This window comes from Bison bison, unplaced genomic scaffold (genome assembly GCF_000754665.1).
Source record: "Bison bison bison isolate TAMUID 2011002044 unplaced genomic scaffold, Bison_UMD1.0 scf7180017864473, whole genome shotgun sequence".
NCBI lineage: Eukaryota > Metazoa > Chordata > Mammalia > Artiodactyla > Bovidae > Bison > Bison bison.
In genome coordinates this window covers 1,675,238-1,682,670 of record NW_011495034.1, presented here as the reverse complement: position 1 = coordinate 1,682,670, position 7,433 = coordinate 1,675,238, and the positions used below count along the sequence as shown (strand labels likewise).

General features: G+C 42.1%; 1 pseudogene; it reads left to right on the top strand.

Annotated features, from left to right (window-relative positions):
* The first annotated feature begins 5,877 nt into the window (after window positions 1-5,877).
* On the top strand, window positions 5,878-6,495 carry LOC105004349 (annotated as a pseudogene).
* The last annotated feature ends 938 nt before the right edge of the window (window positions 6,496-7,433 follow it).

Here is a 7,433-nt window from a genome sequence, read left to right as displayed (position 1 = left end):
ACAACAAATACGATTTCACAGAAAGATGAATGACTCACCAACACATCATGAATAAAGTGATCCACAAAGGTGAACCAGAGATCATGGTTCACAACATTCTTTAACAACATCTAGTTATGTGTTGTGGTTGTTATTGATTTCTTTCATTTATTTTATCTTTTTAAAAATCTAGAGCACCCCCCTCACTGGAACATAGGTTTCAACATCAATTCCATCTAGAAAATTTTCTAGATGTGTACTATAGTTGCTTGTGCTTCTAGTTATTCTTTAGTAACAAAAATCTAACATTTCATAGTAGTTTCTGATTATTCTGTTTTTGTAGAAGAAATTACTGCATCTGGGTGGATAAAGAGTTAATAAAATAAAAAAAGAGGGTTGATTTGTATCTGTGTATATTTATGGCTCCTCTGTAAAGGAAATTACTCCTCTTGCAGTGATGTAAACCCTTAGCAGAAAATGAAGGGGAAATGAAGCCAATTTTCAGGAAAAGGTTCAGCAAGTTTAGTGCTTGAATTGAGACCAAGTATCATTTAAAAAACACAACTGTCTCAAACACTTAATAAAATGGGATCAAAATACATAGGAAAAAATACTGAATTATTATTTGCCCTAATTTGAAAAGATTAAAAATCAATCAAAGTTTGATGCTTCAAAACACACAAAATAACATTTATCTCCAGGTTTCCCCTTATTTATAGTGATTATTTGTTGGATAATTAATCCTTTCCTTTAGAGGAAAAGCCCTTGAAGTCAGGAACTGTGTATTCTTTATTGTTGTTTTCCCTGCAATAAGAACAGTCCCTGGCACTCAGGGCTTAATAAGTGGAGAAATTTTTCGATATCACGTTCCTATCAGTGAGGGTATTGACCCCGAACTAAAGTTTTATTGTGATAATTTTGATCTTTTCTCTTCACATTAAAACACACACATCGACTTCCCTGGTCCTTCAGTGGGTAAGACTCCGTGCTCTCAATGCCGGGTGCCCAAGTTTGATCCCTGGTCAGGGAACTAGATCCCATATGCCACAACTAAGAGTTTGAATGCTGCAGCAAAGATCAAAGATCCCACTGCAACTAAGACCTGGCACAGGTAGTAGGTAGGCAGGTAAATAAATAATTTTTAAAAACCCACAGACAGAAATGTAGTAAGGTATTCTTCTCTCTCCCTATAATGAATCCATTATTTCAAGTTTTTATAGATCCTGTGTTTCTCTTTGATCTCCAGCATCTCATGAAATCTATCCTCACAGAATTTTATATCAATGTTTTATACCTTACTGTTAGTCATTTGTTTTGCCTTCTGTGACTCAGTGAGAAGAGATAGCATTTTCATTTTTAACCTTGTTGCAAACGATAAAACCAAAGTTCCTTTTCCTAACAGGAGCAAACAAGAGTAGTAAGTAAACTTGGAGTGATTTTCGTATCATGCAGGTAACTGCTCCCTGTGTTTTTCCAAAAGGCTGTGTTTAGACCTTGGAACATCTATGCAAACAGTCAAAGGTAAGTAAGTTGCCTGAAGACAGGCTAGAAAAGTTAACTGATGGAAAAGTGAAAAGAAATTTTGGATACAGAGTTATAACTTTGAAAGAAACCTATCATTTACACTTATTATAAACCACATTGTAATATCCATCCACATTGTATCCATCAGAAACACTGGGCTGGTTGAAGCACAAGCTGGAATCAAGATTTCTGGGAGAAATATCAATAACCTCAGTATGCAGATGACACCACCCCAATGGCAGAAAGTGAAGAACTAAAGAGCCTCTTGATAAAAGTGAAAGAGGAGAATGAAAAACTTGGCTTAAAGCTCAACATTCAGAAAACAAAGATATGGCATCTGGTCCCATCAGTTCAGTTCAGTTGTTCAGTCATTCCTGACTCTTTGTGACCCCATGAACTGCAGCATGCGAGGCCTCCCTGTCCACCACCAACTGCCAGAGTCCACCCAAACCCATGTCCATTGTGTCAGTGATGCCATCCAACCATCTCATCCTCTGTCGTCCCCTTCTCCTCCTGCCCTCAATCTTTCCCAGCATCAGGGTCTTTTCCAATGAGTCAGTTCTTTGCATCAGGTGGCCAAAGTATTGGAGTTTCAGTTTCAACATCAGTCCTTCCAATGAACACCCAGGACTGATATCCTTTAGAATGAACTGGTTGGATCTCCTTGCAGTCCAAGGGACTTTCAAGAGTCTTCTCCAACACCACATTTCCAAAGCATCAATTCTTCAGTGCTCAGCTTTCTTTATAGTCCAACTCTCACATCCATACATGACCACTGAAAAACCACTGATTAGACAGACCTTTGTTCACAAAGTAATGCCTCTGCTTTTTAATATGCTGTCTGCTGCTGCTAAGTCGCTTCAGTCGTGTCTGACTCTGTGTGACCCCATAGACAGCAGCCCATCAGGCTCCCTCGTCCCTGGGATTCTTGAGGCAAGAACACTGGAGTGGGTTGCCATTTCCTTTTCCAATGCATGAAAGTGAAAAGTGAAACTGAAGTCACTAGGTTGGTCATAACTTTCCTTCCAAGGAGCAAGCATCTTTTAATTTCATGGCTGCAATCACCATCTGCAATGAATTTGGAGCCCAGAAAAATAAAATCTGACACTGTTTCCACTGTTTCCCCATCTATTTCCCATGAAGTGATGGGACCAGATGCCATGATCTTCGTTTTCTGAATGTTGAGCTTTAAGCCAACTTTTTCACTCTCCTCTTTCACTTTCATCAAGAGGCTCTTTAGTTCTTCTTCACTTTCTGCCATAAGGGTGGTGTCATCTGCATATCTGAGGCTATTGATATTTCTCCTGGCAATCTTGATTCCAGCTTGAGCTTCTTCCAGTCCAGCGTTTCTCATGATGTACTCTGCATATAAGTTAAATAAGCAGGGTGACAATATACAGCCTTGACGTACTCCTTTTCCTATTTGGAACCAGTCTGTTGTTCCATATCCAGTTCTAACTGTTGCTTCCTGACCTGCATACAGGTTTCTCAAGATGAAAGTGAAAGAGGAGAATGAAAAAGTTGGCTTAAAGCTCAACATTCAGAAAAGAAGATGATGGCATCCGGTCCCATCACTTCATGGGAAATAGATGGGGAAACAGTGGAAACAGTATCAGACTTTATCTTTGGGGGCTCCAAAATCACTGCAGATGTTGATTGCAGCCATGAAATTAAAAGACGCTTACTCCTTGGAAGGAAAGTTATGACCAGCCTAGATAGCATATTCAAAAGCAGAGACGTTACTTTGCCAACAAAGGTCTGTCTAGTCAAGGCCATGGTTTTTCCAGTAGTCATGTATGGATGCAAGAGTTGGATTATAAAGAAAGCGAGCACCGAAGAATTGATGCTTTTGAACTGTGGTGTTGGAGAAGACTCTTGAGAGTCCCTCGGATTGCAAGGGGATCCAACCAGTCCATCTTAAAGGAGATCAGTTCTGAATGTTCCTTGGAAGGACTGATGTTGAAGCTGAAACTCCAATACTTTGGCTACCTGATGCAAAGAGCTGACTCATTTGAAAAGACCCTGATATGGGAAAGACTGAAGGCAGGAGGAGAAGGGGACGATAGAGAATGAGATGGTTGGATGGCATCACCAACTCAATTGAGATGAGTTTGAGTAAACTCCGGGAGTTGGTGATGGACAGGGAAGCCTGGCATGCTGCAGTCCATTGGTTGCAGAGTCAGATACTACTGAGTGACTGAACTGAACTGATTATCCATCTTAATATTCACAAGTGTCTTAATCCAACCAATGGGCCCTTATTATTTTGTGTTAAGAGGAACACATCTGAGTTTACAGTTATGTGACTTTTGACTGACCACACATACAATAAATTAAAAAATCAGGGGAGACTTCCCTAGCAGCCATTAAGACTCTACTTCCATTGCAAAGTCTAATCCCTGGTCAGAAAACTAAGATCCCACGTGCTATGTGGCGTGGCCAAACAATACATAAAATTTTAAGAAAAGTTTAGTGTTTCAGCTTCAGCTTTAGATGTTTCACTTCAAAGCTCATGGTTTTAATTATTACACAATCTCCCATTAAGAAACTTTGATGCTAATTAAAAATCTGGCCTAAAAGTCAATTCTTACAACAGGCTGTAATTCACAGCACTTTTCTGAAATGACTTTCATACAGAAATGTGTGCTGACAGCCATGCCTCAGCTCAAGAAGCTATGCTTGAATCATTAGTTACTCTGTCATGTCCAACTCTTTGCAACCCCACGGACTGTAATCCACCAGGCTCCTCTGTCCATGGGATTTCCTAGGCAAGAACACTGAAGTGGGTAACTATTCCCTTCTCCAGGGGATCTTCCCAACCCAGGGATCAAACCCGTCTCCTGCATTCCTGGCAGATTCCTTACCATCTGAACCACCAGGGAAATCCACTTTTGAATTAGACACTTACTCAACCTGGCTGCTGGAGAAGGCACTGGCAACCCACTCCGGTACTCTTGCCTGGAAAATCCCTTGGACAGAGGAGCCTGGAAGGCTGCAGTCCATGGGGTCGCTGAGGGTCGGACACGACTGAGCAACTTCACTTTCACTTTTCATTTTCATGCATTGGAGAAGGAAATGGCAACCCAATCCAGTGTTCATGCCTGGAGAATCCCAGGGATGGGGAAGCCTGGTGGGCTGCCATCTATGGGGTCGCACAGAGTCGGACACGACTGAAGCGACTTAGCAGCAGCGGCAGCAACCTGGCTGCTCACAGACCAGTGCTCTCTGGATCCTGCCCAAAGTACCTTCTTTGCCAGAGTTTTGCCTCTTTTGTATGATCTGCCTTCCTCAGTAATAGACCCTCTCTCTCAACCAACTTGTCTCTGGAAAAATAGTGATCTTGTCCCACAGAAGCAAGAGAAAAATCCAGGGTTTTGACAATAATACCAGGGTTGAGTCATAGGAAATACTGTCCATGTTAGGATAACCCTTCTCTAGGAGTTAGGATCCAATGTTTTCCCATATTCTTTAACACTTTTCTTTCAAATTAGATCTGTCTGAAGAAAGGAAGATTTATCTCTTAGGAAGAAAGATGCTAACAGGTTATTAAATTAGAAAACCAAACCTATTTAATTTGAAGCACAAAGACTGGGTTTAGATATTCAGACCTAGAGCAAATCACTTAGATTCTCTTGGTCTTGACTTCTTTTTTCTGCAATGAAGAAGCAATAAAGTCTCCTTCTCAATGTGGCTCAAGGCTGGAATGAAATAATATACCTGAAGATGTTTTTTTAAACTTTAAAGAGCGAAACAAATACATTACCACTGCAGATAAAAAGCTTTATTGGTATATTATTCCCAGTGATACTTTACAAAGGTACTCCAACATGTTCCATTCTAGGAAAGTAACAGATATTGTGAATTCTTGACAATTGTTTCTTAATCTGTTCATAGTTGAGCAGGATGTGGGTGTGTTCTAGAGAACACTTTATTTTTCCACAATTTCCACAGTTGGAAAAACTGCAAAAGAGTTATGGAAAACTGGAGGGGCTCACATGCTGAGTTTTAAACTAAAGTGTCTGACAAAAAATGAAATAAATGTAAACCAGTTGTCAGGTTGCACTGTTCAAACAGAAATTAAGATGTTCCTTCTTAAAAGCGAGAGTGAACACTGACTCATGAAGACAACAGCTCTATATATTTACCGCAATCTTGTTAGTTGAAACATTTTCTTAATAGTTCATAAGCACTAATTATTTGCAGTGTCTTATGCAGTTGGTTTATTAATAGTTTATCCTGGACTCCCGGTCCTGCCATCTGGAGCCGGTGCAGGTGTGAGGGGCCGCGGCTCGCCGCTGCCCACCGGCCGGGCATGGTGTTGGGCGCCAGGCCCACCTCGCCTGTTTTGGGGTGCCCAGGAAAAAGGAGGCAGTGATGCTGATGCTGGCAAGCAAGCTGAAGCGGGATGACGGTCTCAAAGAGTCCCAGGCGTCAGCCACAGCCTCTGACTGTGCTTGGCAGGTGTCCGTGAGGGACAGGCTGCTTGTGAAAGAGGTTGTAGAACTTGAAGCCAATTTACCTTGAACATGTAAAGTGCATGTTCCTGATCCAAACAAACTTCATTGTTTTCAGCCAACTGTCACCCCCAGGTGAGGGTTACTACCAGGGTGGAAAAATTCAGTTTGAAACTGAAGCTCCTGATGCATGCAACATGGTGCCTCCCAAAGCGGAAATGCTTGCCCGGGACCTGGAACCCCAACATCACAGAGACGGGCGAAGATATGTCTCAGGTGACTGAAAGAACATTCGATCGATAGCACCGGCTGGGCCCCCATGAGGACATTGAAGGCTGTTGTTTGGGGATTAAACTCTTTATTTACTGATCTGTAGAATTTTGATGATCCACTGACTATCCAAGCTGCGGGACATCATTTGCGGGACAAGGAGGACTTCCGGCATCAAGTGGAAGACTTCATTAAGTGCTGCGCCAGATTATACGAGGAGAGGACTGCAGGGCCCTGGGCTGTGGCTGAGAAGATTGCCTCCACCTGAAACCAGAGGGAGCCTCTCCCCAGTCCTCAGCTCCCCTCAGTCCTGCTGGGTCGTCTGAGTCCCATGACCACGTTGTTCTGAGGAAGAACCTCTTCACGACTGCCCATTGTAGCCAGAGAGTTCCACATAAATGCAGCCAGAACATGTGTCCGGGGTTCTACTGTTTACCTTAACGTGTTTACTTTCTTTGAAACCGGACTGTATAGGCTGTTGATGGGAATGAACTCAGTGTCGAGGCTAGAGCCACTTCTCCCTTCTCCCAGTCAGTCCCGCACAGGTGACGCTCATGTCGCGCTCCGTGTAGCTCACAGATAGGCCAGCAGAAACCCGCTGCAAACTGTGATTGGTGCGAAGCCTCTTAGCTCCGCCCATGAATGTCAGCCGCGCCTAGGTTTCCTGACGCTTCCCAGAATGCAGTCAGTCATTTTCTGCAGATCTCTTAGTGAAATGTGTATTTTATTTACGGTAAGTATATTTGGGAACAGATTTGTAGTTGGTACAATTTAATGCTTTTTTTCTATTCTCATTTAGTTTGTATTTTCATTGTATAGAGCAGACAGAAAGATGTTGGGTCAAGCAACTATTGAGAAATACAAAGAAAGTACGAAAGGCAAAAAAAAAAAAAAAAGTTTAAACTGAGTAGAGACATATGTATAAAGTTATCTTATATTACAAATACCCCCTGAAACTTTTATGTCAAATATTCACTTCCCACCCACAGCATTTTTTTTTTTTTTTGAGTCCATGATTTCCTGACACTTTTCAGTTATATTAAAACTCAATCTCAGACTTTCCTGTTGGTCCAGCGGTAAAGAATCCACATGTCAATGAAGGGGATGTGGTTTCCATCCCTAGTCTGGGAAGAGTCCCCATGCCGAGGGGCAACTAAGCCTGGGTGTTGAGCCTGCACTTTGGAGCCCTCCAGCCACAATTACTGA